Genomic DNA, 14,178 nt, shown 5'->3' with positions numbered 1-14,178 from the left:
ACTGGTATACAGCCAAAAAACTCAAAATCAACGCACTCATACGAAAGGCGTACAAACAAGCTTTGGGCCTTCCAGATAGCACCAGCAACGAAAAACTGTTTCAACTGGGCTTACATAATACTTTAGAGGAGCTGATAGAAGCGCAACAGATTGCCCAGTTGGAGAGGCTAGCCAGCACGCGCACAGGACGGAGTATCCTTGACAAGTTGGGGATAAATTACCATAGGCAACAAGGAAGTAAAGTGTCGGTTTTAAAGGTGATCAGGGAAAAGATCCAGGTCCGGAATCTGCCCAAAAACATGCATCCCGAATTTAATCATGGCAGAAGAGAAAGCCGCGCTAGAACTCTGCTTAAGGCCTACAGCGGAGACAAGGAAGCGTTGTTCGTAGACGCAGCGGAGTACCCTAGTCACAAATCCTACGTTGCGGCAGTAATAAACACCGACCGCAAATGCGTAAACGCGTGCTCCATACGCTCGGATAATTCAGAAATCGCGGAAGAGGTGGCTATTGCACAGGCCATAATTTCCCCAAAGTGTAGGTATGTCATCAGCGACTCACAGTCAGCAATCCGTAACTATGCACGAGGATGAATATCTCCCGAGGCATCCAATATACTCCTCCGCAAGGCAAATCTCATATCATCCGAGGAATTCGAAGAAAGGTATACTATATGGTTCCCAGCCCACACCCCGTGTGCGTCGCTCATTCCCAACCTCAACGAGGAGGCTCACCGCGTAGCGCGAGGTCTCACTTACCGCACTTGCAATGGAGCTTCACATGAGGTACTGGGAGGAGATGAGTGGTGGGAGAGGGACAGAATGTTTAGGTTCTGCGACATTATCCAATTCTACCAAAAGTCGAGGCGCAGATTTCCACCACCTAGCTCCACATCAGACAGATCTCAGGAGGTTGACTGGAGGCGACTTCAAACTAGAACATTTCCCAATCCGAAGCACCTGAATGGCATCTACCCCGAACTATACCCAGATGACTCGTGTAAACTATGTAGCATGAGACGCGCCTCCCTAGAGCATATGTTATGGGAATGCACACAGATACAAGACGCCAATGAAGTCTCCCCAGAACAGCTTGCGGCGCGGTGGAGAGCCACGCTGATCAGCTCAGATCAGACAGATCAAATATGGGCCATCCAGCGAGCACGGGAGGCGGCTGAGAGACAGGGTCTCTCCACCACCCCTGGTGCGGCTTAGGCCCACGCCTCAATCCGCTGGTTAAATAAAGTTTGCTCACTCACTCACCGTGTGTTACTGACTGATGCCCTGTGGCTGGTGTCTTGTGTGTGTGGTTGTAGTTACAATCAAGGAGGAGTAGCCCGACAGGGTTTATAACGACGCTGCAAAGTGCTAAACATTGCTCTGAACCATGTAACGGTTCAACAACCACGCTCGTGATTTGTGAAACTCTCAGCCTCCGTATACTGCAAATAAGTGTAGATAGGGCCACAAATCTGTTTGTTTTTCGTATCCCCCTCTTGTCAGCGTTCGTTTCTTGAAGTTACAGCACGCTACCACAAGAGACCGAGTTCGACATAACCCTGACGTTCCGGCAACCCACTTAAGTGGGGAAGCGTTGGGTAGACACCGTCTGCAACAACTGGTGATCAGCGCTGGGATTCGGAGCGACTACTGGTGAACAGCTCTGGGATCCGCAACAGAGTGCAGTAGCTTGTGGAGAGCCGCGTTTCTTTGGCCGGACTCTGGGCCACCGACGTCACGTCCAACGCTTCGCCCCACGGTCTTCGGTCGGCCGGTGCTTCGGCTCGTCACCAGCCCCAAAGCTTACCGTCACTCAATCCTCACACCTGGCCCAATCGTGGTACGCCACCTCTATGGGCCACCACAGGTCATCAGGCGATTGGTTGACCTCACGCTCACAGTTGGCTTGAGATAACGCGCACCCATATCCGCACCTTTATTGTCGTCATCGTTTTCGCTCAGTCATCACAATAACCCCCCCACCCCCAAGAAAATTGTTTCCATAAAACAACTTTTCTCACACAAAACAGTGATGAAGAATTGAATAACTTTCAACTGCACCCAGAAATGACGTGATTGAAACACCGGTTTGTTTTTACAAAGGCACTGTGCAGAAGAATGAAAAATTTCCAAACTGTACATCCATTCAGGCAGCAAAAACCAACAATAATACAAGATTTCATCTTACTACACAGTAAAAGACATGGACGGTCAGATGCTCATGGTTTTTAGCACAACGTAACCATTTCTGTATACAGATGCAATGAAAGACTTTCATTAGCCAGATATTTTTCATATGAGACTTTTGTGGCGCTTTCTACTAGGACGTTATTGAGACTCCCTGGCTCATTGAACGCTACCTCTAGGTAGGTTACTTTTTTGCAGCTCACGTCATTTACGCACGTCAATAGCGCTCGACTCAAGTGTCACTGAAAATAGCATTGTGCAGCGAACACTGAATACCAATGCGCTAAGCTTTGGTATAATCTGATATTCTCAATGTGGTTGTTCTGTTAAATCAAATTATAATGACTGCAGGAGGAGCTACCTGCTGAGCATCTGCTGTGCCCTAACAAATTATAGAATCGCAATTTTCCTAATGTTCAATTTCAGCAACTTATGCAGTATTCTAGTATAAGTTGCATCCCTTCACCCAGTTTTCACAAACACTGGGTTTATCAAGTCCAGCTGACTTGATATCGTTCTGGAAGCGTCGAATGAAACTAAGCAGTGCTCTTGAGCCCTCAAGCCTAGCGTCTTCCGACACTTCAAGTCACCTACGCCGAACGCAAACAGGCATTGTCACTTGTGCTGTTAGCCTAGAATGTCTCCAAGACTGCCATAGCCGTCACCCGTGAAGCCAACTTTTTCCTGAGCTAAATGCGGTTCTCCGCACAATCTGTAGCTGTAAAATCGGTAACGGTAACGACGCCAGCCCAATAGTTTTCTCGAACTTACCTTAGAAGGTTCACACGTGGCTGCAGGCACCCCTTCTATGCCATGTGTGAACGTCCAACACTCCCGTACCACAACCTCGCTACACCCTGATGATCTCGCAACCTCAACACTCCTGTCCCCTGCCTTAGCTTACACCAAATTGCTTCTACAACCAACAATTTGTTCCTCGGCCAAATTCCTACTGTGTTCTACACTGAACGGTGCAACTTTTCTTCCTCCCGGTTTATCTGTCAGCCACGGAACACTAACAAGGTGAGGCTATTATTGATGGTATAACCAAGAGCGTAGTCCTGTCTCGCGGAGGCCAAAAAATTGCAATGAAAATAAAGAGGGGACTAAGTTCGTCACGCTTGTTTTGCGTGCCGTGTGAAGAGAAATGGACTCTGAGACGACGCGTTAACAACACACACCTCATTTATGGCATAACACGAAAAATAAACATAGAATACATAAGCAGAAAAAAATTTTAAGGCAAATAAGCAACAAAACTGTCTGACCGAATGAGGAAACCAATAAACGCGAGTTCAAGGTGGAAAATTTCAAAACATCACAAAACGGTGAAATGCACGATGAACGCTGAGGTACAGGGCAGGAGGAGGCAACAGGCTAGGGGGAGCAAAGTACGTCTTGATGTGCGATGCTGTGGTGACGATAATGCTTGACGGCATGGGTGCGACTACGCAGCAGTCAACTCGCATCGGAGAGGCGATGCTCTATGCGGGGAAATGGCCAGCCCCTCTAGCGAACACCTTGCGTCGAGACGCGATGCTCGGCGCAACCGTGACCAATAGCCAGGCCACGTCCGTCGCTGGCAAATCGCGGAGACGCCTCGCTGAGATCCGTGATGCCCTCAGCAATGAACGGAACAGCAGGCCAGGTCATGTCCCGAGATGCGGTTCTCGGGCCGGCAACGCCGCCCCCGCTGGTAGGTGGACTGCAGTAGCGTGGAGAGCACAGTTCCCTTGGTCGTAGCTTGGGCCACCGATATCCGACGCTTCGGCCTGCTGTCTTCCGTCTGCCGCTGCTTCGGCTCATCTCCAGCCACAAAGCTTACCGCCGCGCAATCTTCACACGTGGCCCAATCGTGGCACGCCACATCTACGGGGCACCACGTAAATCTGCCGATTGGCTGACCTCACGCGCACAGTTGGCTCGAAATAACACGCACCCATAACCGCACCTTCATCGTCGTCATCGTTTTTTCTCAGTCATCACGCTTACCATCTAATCTATCTCTTTACCGCACCTTTGCGTGCTATATGTGATCATGCTTTCTATTTGTTTTCATCTTCCTTTTGTCTCTTTCTATCTCTTGCTCTTTCCATTTTTTCTCGGTTGTTCTTTCTTTTTCTTTTTTTTTCATTTTTCTCCATTCCTCTGTTTTTCTATCTCTATTTTTCATTCTCTATTTCTTTCTCTATCTGTGTATTCAATTTCTCCTCCATCAGAGCTATTGCACCTCGCACCGGACCAATCGGCACATGTGGTTTAGGGGAAAAAGAGAAGAGTAAGGGGACGTACAGGGCGCATGTCTGTTCATGATGATAATTTTTTTGTACGACGCACGGTGAACCTCAAGCATAACAGTTCTGCTCTAATACAATATTGAGCCTTAAACACTCCGTTTATAACCTTCGGCACTGGTTCCCACAATGCCCACTACTCTAGACACTATCACTCATGTGCATAACCCGACCAACCTCCTTGAAGTTGGCTTCTTTATTTTGGCATGGCAATTGCTGCCATAGTAACAGACCGCTTGGTTCAGTGTTTGGATAGCAGTTTGAATGCGGTATTTTACAATTCCTCAAGGCAAGGCTAAAAAGGTTCCAGTAATCTCTTTTGCATATATCTCAACCCCGTTGTTAAACTGAACATCATGCTCCACAGAGACGCTACGAATGGAAGGAGCTTTGCACCTATCCTCACTGTCTCGCATGCGCAATCATGCGAACGGCAATTAAACTTAGTACTTCAATGTCGGGAGCACGTATGCACTGAAGAAATTCTGCCAAACGAAACTGTGTATAAACACGATTGCATCTAACTTCTCAGTAAAAATTGCCCGCTTACTGCGGTCGCTAAACGTTAATTAATAACTATTAGTGAAAAGCCCCCGACATCAATACCTACCACCTCATTCGGCACCCCATTGGGAGTATAACCTATCTCTACAGGCTGTATTCCCGTATGCGCATCTAAGCACCTAATCAAACAAAGCAAGACCTCGCATATGCTCCTGCTTCTGTCGTTTTTAATGTGCAATGGTGTCTGAATACTGCTCGTGTTTAGTAACCTAGCATTCCTCCTGTTGCAAGACATCGTTTGACATTATACCCATCTAAGTGAGTGTAATTTTTCTAGATATTGAACTTTGAACACATTGTGAGAGTTCACTGAAATACGACGCCATCAGAAAACCCAGACGCGTGCGCTGCACGCGCACTACGCTCATGTACGAGGAGGGGCGCGTGAAACGAGCTGGACGTGAGCGGCTCGTACTGCCGAGACGTAGCGCATGAGTGCGCAGCTCGTGCAACACCTAGAAACAGGGCGTGAAGTGAACAGCGAGCGCGTTCATGGAAGTGCAGATGGAAAGCTCATGTCGAGAAAATCTGAGTATAAATCTTATGAAAACATGAAGGGTACCTTAAAAACAGCGTCACACTGCATATTCGATGCGAATAGTGAAAAAACGACAGGTAAAAGTCACATTTACAGGCTAAAAGCTGGACATAAATGCAGATTAGCCAAAAAAGACGATAAGTCAGCCGAAAAAGAGCTACGCAACCGTGAAGCCAGAAACCAGGTCTAAACTTACACGTCCACGCCGTACCAGCATGCGACCCTTTCCAAGTTAGGATTTCAAGATTGTATTCTGCCCACACGCAGGCCTTGATTTTTCCAAGCGAGCACTCATCAAGGTGACACTTGCCATAGGAAGATTAAGTGGTTTGACCCAGCAGGACTCTCACGTTAATGTACGTGTGCAGGTGCAGAAGGTTGAAAATGTGATCATAGCAAGCACAGCAGGCACTGAACGAGCCTCCAAACTGCAAAGCATGAACGCTATACATCTCGGAGGAGTCATATATCAAGTCAATCCACGCTTTGGACACCCCGATGATGTGTGTCGTGGAATGATCTACGCCCTCGAACTTGGCATAAGCCCTGCGAATATTGTTGGAGGACTTTGCATAGACGCAGGAAACAGCGTTTTTGGCACCCACATGCTCGGATCCCCCACAGCCGCAGTTATCACTTTCGACGGACAGCGCGTCCCTCATTACGTAACCTACCTGACTGGGTACTACAGATGCAAGCCGCACCGCAAGTCAGTCCAGTATTGCAGAACCTGTTGTGGCATCGGTCCGAGACAAGACATCTTCCCCTATCCTAAAGCCAACTTCTGCTACAAATGCGACAGACAAGAGAACACAGATGCCCATGATTGTCAACCAATATTCAAGATTTGTGGCGAAGACGACAAAACTGCCGGCAAAGAATGTAAAAAAAAACTTCGCAGCAGTCCACCTCCATACCAAGTTAGACGACATAGGCTTGATAATGTTTGTGCCAGAGACCATCACTAGGGTTCTAGCATCGGTGACTTCCTCGGAATGGCCACCATTTGAGACAGTCCCAAGCCTCCTCACATCACCAGGATTTCGGCCGAAGCTGCTCTCTTTGTAGACAACACCGCGCTATGCATCTCGCACGCCATCGCGGTCTCGATCCGCCAGGCAAATTACTTACGCCGCTGCGGGGCGTGGAAGCAACGACCCCAGTTCACAGCACAACGCGAGTGCCTCAGACGTCTCTCCAGCTGAGATAGCGACAATCCGCGAGCTAGAAAATAAAATTACAGAACTACCGAAAGCGGTACGACATCGAGAACCAGCCGAAGGTGGAATGCCAGAACTTGAGGAGAGGACTCTAAGACAAGTAGAAGCAAGCAAAATGAAGCGAGTAGGAAAACGGCTGCAAGTACATGAAGCGAAAATGCACGACTTCTTTTAACAACGCCTCCTAGCTTGTGAAAAAGGCCTCTCCACGAAACTTTTTGCATCAGTAGACAGAAACACACAGACAGCGGTTACAAAAATCATGAAAAAGGTGGAGCCTCTGAATAGTATGGTCCCCACACTCGACGTGAAGTTGGATGACTTCATAGCATAACAGCACAACTTCATGAACTATGGTTACAAAAGTTTTGTAACTCATAAGCAGCTGGCGGAACAATCAGGAACAAAACGCAAGGAACGCGAGACCTGGGGGGATGATGCTGCAGTGGACCTTCGATCGACAGCACCAAACAACCGACATCAGCCATAATCGAACTGCCGTCATGGTGACTCCCCAATGTAAACAGCGTAAGCCACTCTCTACTCTCCGCATTTGGCACTGAAATTGCAGATCTTAGAGAACCAATTCAGCAAACATGCAAGGATATATTAAAAAAAGCAATCCTGACATAATCACGTTGCAGAAAACCCACACAGAAAAAATCGAGCTTCTCGGCTACAGTACTCTCGCACACACACCCCGCACGGCAATTCTGGTGAAGAAGACAATAACCGCTCAGGTTCACAAGATTGAGGACTCTGATATCAAACACACCTTTGTCGAGATACTACTGATTCGAAAAAAATCAACAGAGCTGTGCATAGCAAACCTCTACAGCCCGCCACGAGAGCAGCTCCACCACTATGGCCTTTTCCTGCGCGAATTTCACAAGAGGCTAAACGGCAATTGGCTGATCATAGTGAGAAAATTCAATGCCCCACACGCAGCCTGGGGCTACCACAACACCACCGAGAGGGTTCACGACGCTGCACATTGATTGATATGTGGGGCTTAACGTCCCAAAACCACCATATGATTAGGAGAGATGCCGTAGTGAAGGGCTCCAGATTTTCGACCACCTGGGGTTCCTTAACATGCACCCAAATCTGAGCACACGGGCCTACAGCATTTCCGCCTCCATCGGAAATGCAGCCGCCACAGCCAGTATTCGAACCCGCAACTTGCGGGTTAGTAGCCGAGAACGTTGGCAACTAGACCACCGCAGCGGGCCACGACACTACACAGAAATACGGTTTGACGCTATGGAATGACTTGCTCCAACAAACACGAGTGGGCAACGGCGCGTCCAGGGATACCAATCCTGATCCCACGTTCACTCGAGAGGTGCATAGGGTAACGCGGACGAAACTCCCCGACATTCTAGACGGCGATCACCACATCATTCAATTCGATGTCGAACAGACTCACCGTTCTCCCAGGCAGGAAAGGCACAACTTACAGACTGGAACGCGCACAGGAGACATTGACGATGACTCGACCATTGATCACAATGAAGCCTGACTGAACAAGATAGTTGGTGTTCTGACGGCCATACCAAGGTGATTCAAGCGTACGATGACAACCCAGCTGTTGATAATCATCTTCGTCACCCATGGGAGGCTCGCTGATCCCTACTGAAACGATGGTGACAGCGAAAGCTGAACCGAAAGCTCCCACGTAGGAATGCCATGCTTACAATACAGGCGCAGGAGTACGTGAACAGCCGGCTAGTCAGAAATGGTGGTCATTTGGCAATAAACTACAATAAACGCTGAGCACAAAGAAGACTTGGCACACTTTTCGAGCCCCGATTGACGACGCCCACACGAAAACCCAACGAAGGCATACAGTCCAACGCCTCATCCACAACTATGACTGCACAGAGGAGCAGCTGCTGAAAGAACTTGAAACCAAGTTACGTGACTCTGATAACCTGTAAGCTACCTCCAACAGCCTTCCAACCTCCAGAGAGTGCCAAGGAGCACTAAACAAAAAGTTACATGCGACCCTCACTCAGCTGACACGCAATACCAGCCCGGACAAAGGCAAAGTAACCAATAAGCACCTAAACAGCTACCACCTCTGGTACTGATGGCGCTCCATTGATACTATAACGACTGCTGGATTAAAGGCGAGATTCCAACAGCCTAAAAGCACTCACAGGTAGCTGTGATACCCAAGCCTAGCAAGCGGATTTTCATCGCTAATCTTCATCCTGTTTACCTCATGTCTTGCGCCGAAATACTGTTTTAAGACATAGTAAACGAGCGGCTTACCGACCACCTCGAAATAAATGATTACTTCCCTAACACTATCTTCGGCTTCCGTCATATGCTCTCCAAACAAAACTTTCTATTTCAATTAAAAGGAAAAATTCTTCTCTATTCGAGCAAACGCAGTAAGTCATCATTTCTAGCTCCAGACGTAAAGGGCGCCTTTGACAACGTGAGTCATGAAGCCATTCTCCGTAATTTAGAAGAAATCGGCTGCGGCGCTAAAAAATACGCCCATATGCTCGCTTTTCTCACCAATCGTACGGCCACGGTAGGGATAGCCAACAACGAGAGCAAGCCTTTTCACTTACCTAACAAAGGTACGCCAAAGAGTTCGGTGGCCTCACCACTCCTTTTCAATGTGGCGCTCCTTAAGTTTCCCCGTCTGTTGGATCTGTTGGATACTGTCCCAGAGATACATATTGCGTTACACGCTGTTGATATCACTCTGTGGATGAAATGCGCAAGCACGGGTGATCAGGAGGACCGCCTTCAGGAGGGGGTTGACATTACTTAACGATACCTCAAGACATGCGGTTTTTAGTGTGCTCCGGAAAAAATCCGGCTGTTAGTGTTTGAGGCACGCACCTGGGACAGACCACCATGCTAAGATTCACCAAACCCACAAATCTTTATACCAATAACCCAAATACCACAAGTGATCTCGCTTCGAGTGCTTGGGCTCCAATTACATAAGGACGGGTCCGGCTCTGCTACCCTACCTCGGCTTCAGAACAGTTGGACAGCTCACTCACCTCCTCCAACGGGTGGCCAACTGCCGCAGTGGCTTCAAGGAACATGACACCTTGTGAATAATACAAGCTCTTCTATATAGTTGCATAGCATATGGAACTTTTTATCTGAATCTAAAAAAAGAGCGCAGAAACAAAAAACTCATTTTCCTTATACGAAAAGCCACAAAGCTTCCTCTAGGACGGCCGCCAAATGCTTCAACGGACCGATTGCTTCGAATGGGTGTTCAAAACACATGGCAAGAGCTCACTGAAGCACACCTTATCAGCCAGGTCGAGAGGCTCAACCTCCCACCCACTTGCCGAGCAGTCTTCCGACGCACAGGATACACAACCATTCTAAAACCCGACGACGAACGGAAGTGCAAGATACCATCGCAGATCTGCGAATGTCAAGAAGGGCAGCGCATTCCTCGCAACATTCATCGTGAACATCATCGAAAAACAATAAGCAACGTCCGAAAGAACCACCGCGATGACGCGCAGGCACGATACGTGGACGCTGCCAAATATCCGGGGCGTAGCGTTTTCGCGATTTGAGTCTTGGACCCCAAAGGGGTGGCCCTAGCGACAGCGACTATCCGGGCCAAACACGGGGATACAGCTGAAGAAGCCGCTATAGCACTGACCACCCAAACGAGTGAAGATATCATGGTGGTCTTCACTGACTTCAAAACAGTGGTACGCAACTATCTTAAACGAAGAGTCTCCACGAGAGCGATAAAGTTTCTGAAACTCGTCGACACTTCTCTCCCACACACGTGCATTATCCGGGTGCCGGGACACGAGGGCCTCGAAGGCAATGAAGTGGCACGTGCCATGGCCCACGAATGCGTCAACCGGGTTTCTCCACACGAAGTTTGAGAAACCTCTCACATCAGAAGACCAACAAAAGAAACCGAAGTGATACCTTCGATCTATCACGAACTGTTGCATTACTATCGGCTACAATGCAGGTTCTACCCTCCCCTGCAACCCAAACTTTCAAGAGGTGAAGGCACGGACTACAGGCACCTTCAAAGCAATACATTTACTGATGGTATTTTAATGCATCACCTCAAACCAACGTCATAAGACTACATCTGCCCACACTCTAATGTGGCAAACAACCTAGCCCAACTGCTACTGCAATGCAAAGGCAGCAACCCAGCCACACAAGCAGCAGCATTAAATGTAGGCCCAAACCACCTCAGTGAAGCGTGGAAGGCTGCGATCTTCAAGCCGGACCTCGTCGATCAGCGCCAACTCGTCACGCGGGCCCGGATGGCGGTACAAGCCAAAGAGTTTTTGGAATAAGGAACCCTCCCACATTCGCTCATTGACCACCCAATAAATGTTTTATCTCTCTCTCTCTCTCTCTCATTGCGAAATACTTTCCGCGCGTGTTCGTGACTTTACTGAGTCTTTTTGAGAAACTACTGTGATCAGTGACCTACCAAAAAATAGAGCGTGTTCATAGACTCCAAGGCAGCACTACAGTGTTTGATATTCACATTTCGCCGGGAACCTCATGAACAAATAGTGTCTGAGATTAGTGAGTTACTCCATCACATTACGTGCAAGGGCACATTATTGCAGTTCAGTTGCTCCCAAGGAAGTGCAGCTTATTGGGAAACGAACATGCATATGCAGCTGCTCCATCTTAACACGAAGGAAGTATACAAGATTAAATTCCATTCTCAAGAACAGATACTACAATGAATATTCGTGCACTTACTAACGAAAACATAATATTGTGGAATGCACCAAGTTTACAGCGTCCAAAAGTACACCGACTGGACCCGTCTATTGCATTTAGGCCTCCATACGGACTCTCTCAGCTTGACACAACGGCGCTTTGCAGAGTGTTGCTTGGTGTCGCTTTCACGAACCTGTCTTTTGAATTGGCGTGGAAGATAGTGCTGATTGCAACCACTGAAACAACGAAGAAACTACAAGACACTTTCGTCACTGTGCTCGTTAGAGCACACACAGACTGCCGTTAGGTGCTGTGTTGGCCAGCCTGGGTGACAGACTGTTGCTGTCAATGCTAGAATGTAGACCCGGACCGTCATCACACCGGAAACCAATTAAGGCCTTGCTGAACCTTTAGGGGGCCAATAGTCTAGTAGTTAGGCTACATTGCATGTGTTAAGGACACTCCTTGCATTACTTAACATTCTTAATCATTTCTTTTTCGAAGAAAACTTGTATGCCAGTGTGGCTCTGTGCAATTATACCCGCATGCTTGCCGCGCAGAAGGCATCAGTTCAATTCCTAACTCCCTCGTTGAAACTGAAGGTTTTTTAATTATTCATTTGATCTATTGCGAATTTTCGTTCACGTACAATGCTCTTTTTTCACTCACAGCGAATGACGGAGATAGCCGCGCCGATGCAGATACCGAAATTTCTGCGAAAATATCTCTAAACCAATCACAATAATAGACGCAAGCATACTAAATACGAGATGCGGATATTCGATGTTGTCTGGCGCGCCCTAGAGTGGCCAGGCAATCGTATATTGAGTTGGCATCACGCGTCTAGGGGATCCTACATATATTGACGTCTCTCATTCCGTGCGGGGCAAGTCCTTTGTTAGATGTGATTGATGCTGTCAACGAGATACTGTTGACCAGGTAAATTTATTCTGACTAAACCAGATGGTATATTAATGACGTTTTGAATATGCCTACTTGATAAGAAAGGGAACAGAGTCACTCAGGCTGGTATAATGAGGGTTTATTGAATAATTCCAAATTGTAAAAGTGTTAACAGCGAGTGTTTATTGAATATTATTGAATTTTTCGAAAAAACACAAAACCTTAGCTACAACACTCCCGCTCTGCACTTCTTTTTGCCATGCCCCCACTCCTCTCTCTACATTTAATTATTTCCATCTTTCTGTCCACTCCCGTTAGCGTAGGGTTGCAAAATCAGCTGTTATAATTCTGATTCACCTATGTGCCTGTCTGTCCTCATATATATATATATATATATATATATATATATATATATATATATATATATATATATATATATATATATATATATATACTTTACATTGATTTTCATAACTTCCCCTATACATTCCTAGGCAATATTGGCTCTTAGATCTCATTATTATTGTGTCAAAACACGGAAAAACGAGCCCTTAGGTATTAGGTATACACTTCTTCCCCTTATTCATTAACGAGGGTCTCGTACTGGCAGGCTTGGTGCCGTTAGGTTGTATACGAGGGACTATTGGTCAGCTGCCCGCTCGTAATAAGTTCACGTGCTACGTGACGCCACACAGGCTCATAAAAGGGTGTTCCACACTCGCCACTATGGCTACAGATGGCGCTGACTGACACTCCCAGGTTTAAATTCACATATAGACCCAAGAAATTGGCTAAAGGCATAACTGCCAATATAGCTCAGTGGTTAGAGCATCAAACGCGTTATTCAAAGGTTGTAGGTACGAGTTCCACTACGGCAAGTTAATTTTCATCCACTTTTCTTTCTTTTTAGTTACATTAAATTGGTTCTAATACCTTCCCCTATATATTCCTAGGCAGTATTGTCTGTTAGATCTCATTAATATAGTGTCAAAAGACGGAAAAACGAGCCCTTAGGTATACACTTCTTTCCCCTGTTTATTAACGAGAGTCTCGTACTGGCAGGCTTGGTGCCATTAGGTTGTATACGAGGGACTATCGGTCAGCTGCCCGCTCGTAATAAGTTCACGTGCTACCACACCGGCTCATAAAAGGGTGTTCCACACTTCCCGCTATGGCTACAGATGGTGCTGACTGACACTCCGACGTTTAAATTAACATATAAACCCCATAAAGTGGCTAGCGGTCTAGCCGCCATGATATCTCAGCAGTTAGAGCATTGAACGTGTTATTCGAAGGTAGTAGGTTCGATTCCTGCTCACGGCAAATTATCTTTTCACCCACTTTTATTTCTACTTACTTACATTACATTGTTTCTAATAACATCTATACATTCCTTGGCATTATTGTCCGTTAGATCTCATTATTATTGTGTCAAAGACGGGAAAACGAGCCCTTAGGTATACACTTATTTGTTATATATATATATATATATATATATATATTTATTTATATATATAATTATATATTTATATATTTATATATATATATATATATATATATATATATATATATATATATATATATATATATATATATATATATATTGTGAAGAAGGAAACGCATCGTTGGCAAGCAAAATCGCCTCCGCTTGGGTACTGGGTCCTGGGCTTCGCTCGCTCGGCTCGTGCTGATCATCGCCGGCATCTGCTTAACCGTTGCTCTTTCCCGATCGTGCTTCATCGTAGGACCACCATCGCAACAGTCACCAA

This window comes from Rhipicephalus microplus, chromosome X (genome assembly GCF_043290135.1).
Source record: "Rhipicephalus microplus isolate Deutch F79 chromosome X, USDA_Rmic, whole genome shotgun sequence".
In the NCBI taxonomy this organism is placed as follows: Eukaryota; Metazoa; Arthropoda; class Arachnida; order Ixodida; family Ixodidae; genus Rhipicephalus; species Rhipicephalus microplus.
The sequence above is the reverse complement of the archived record's forward strand: the minus strand, read 5'-3'. Positions refer to the sequence as shown.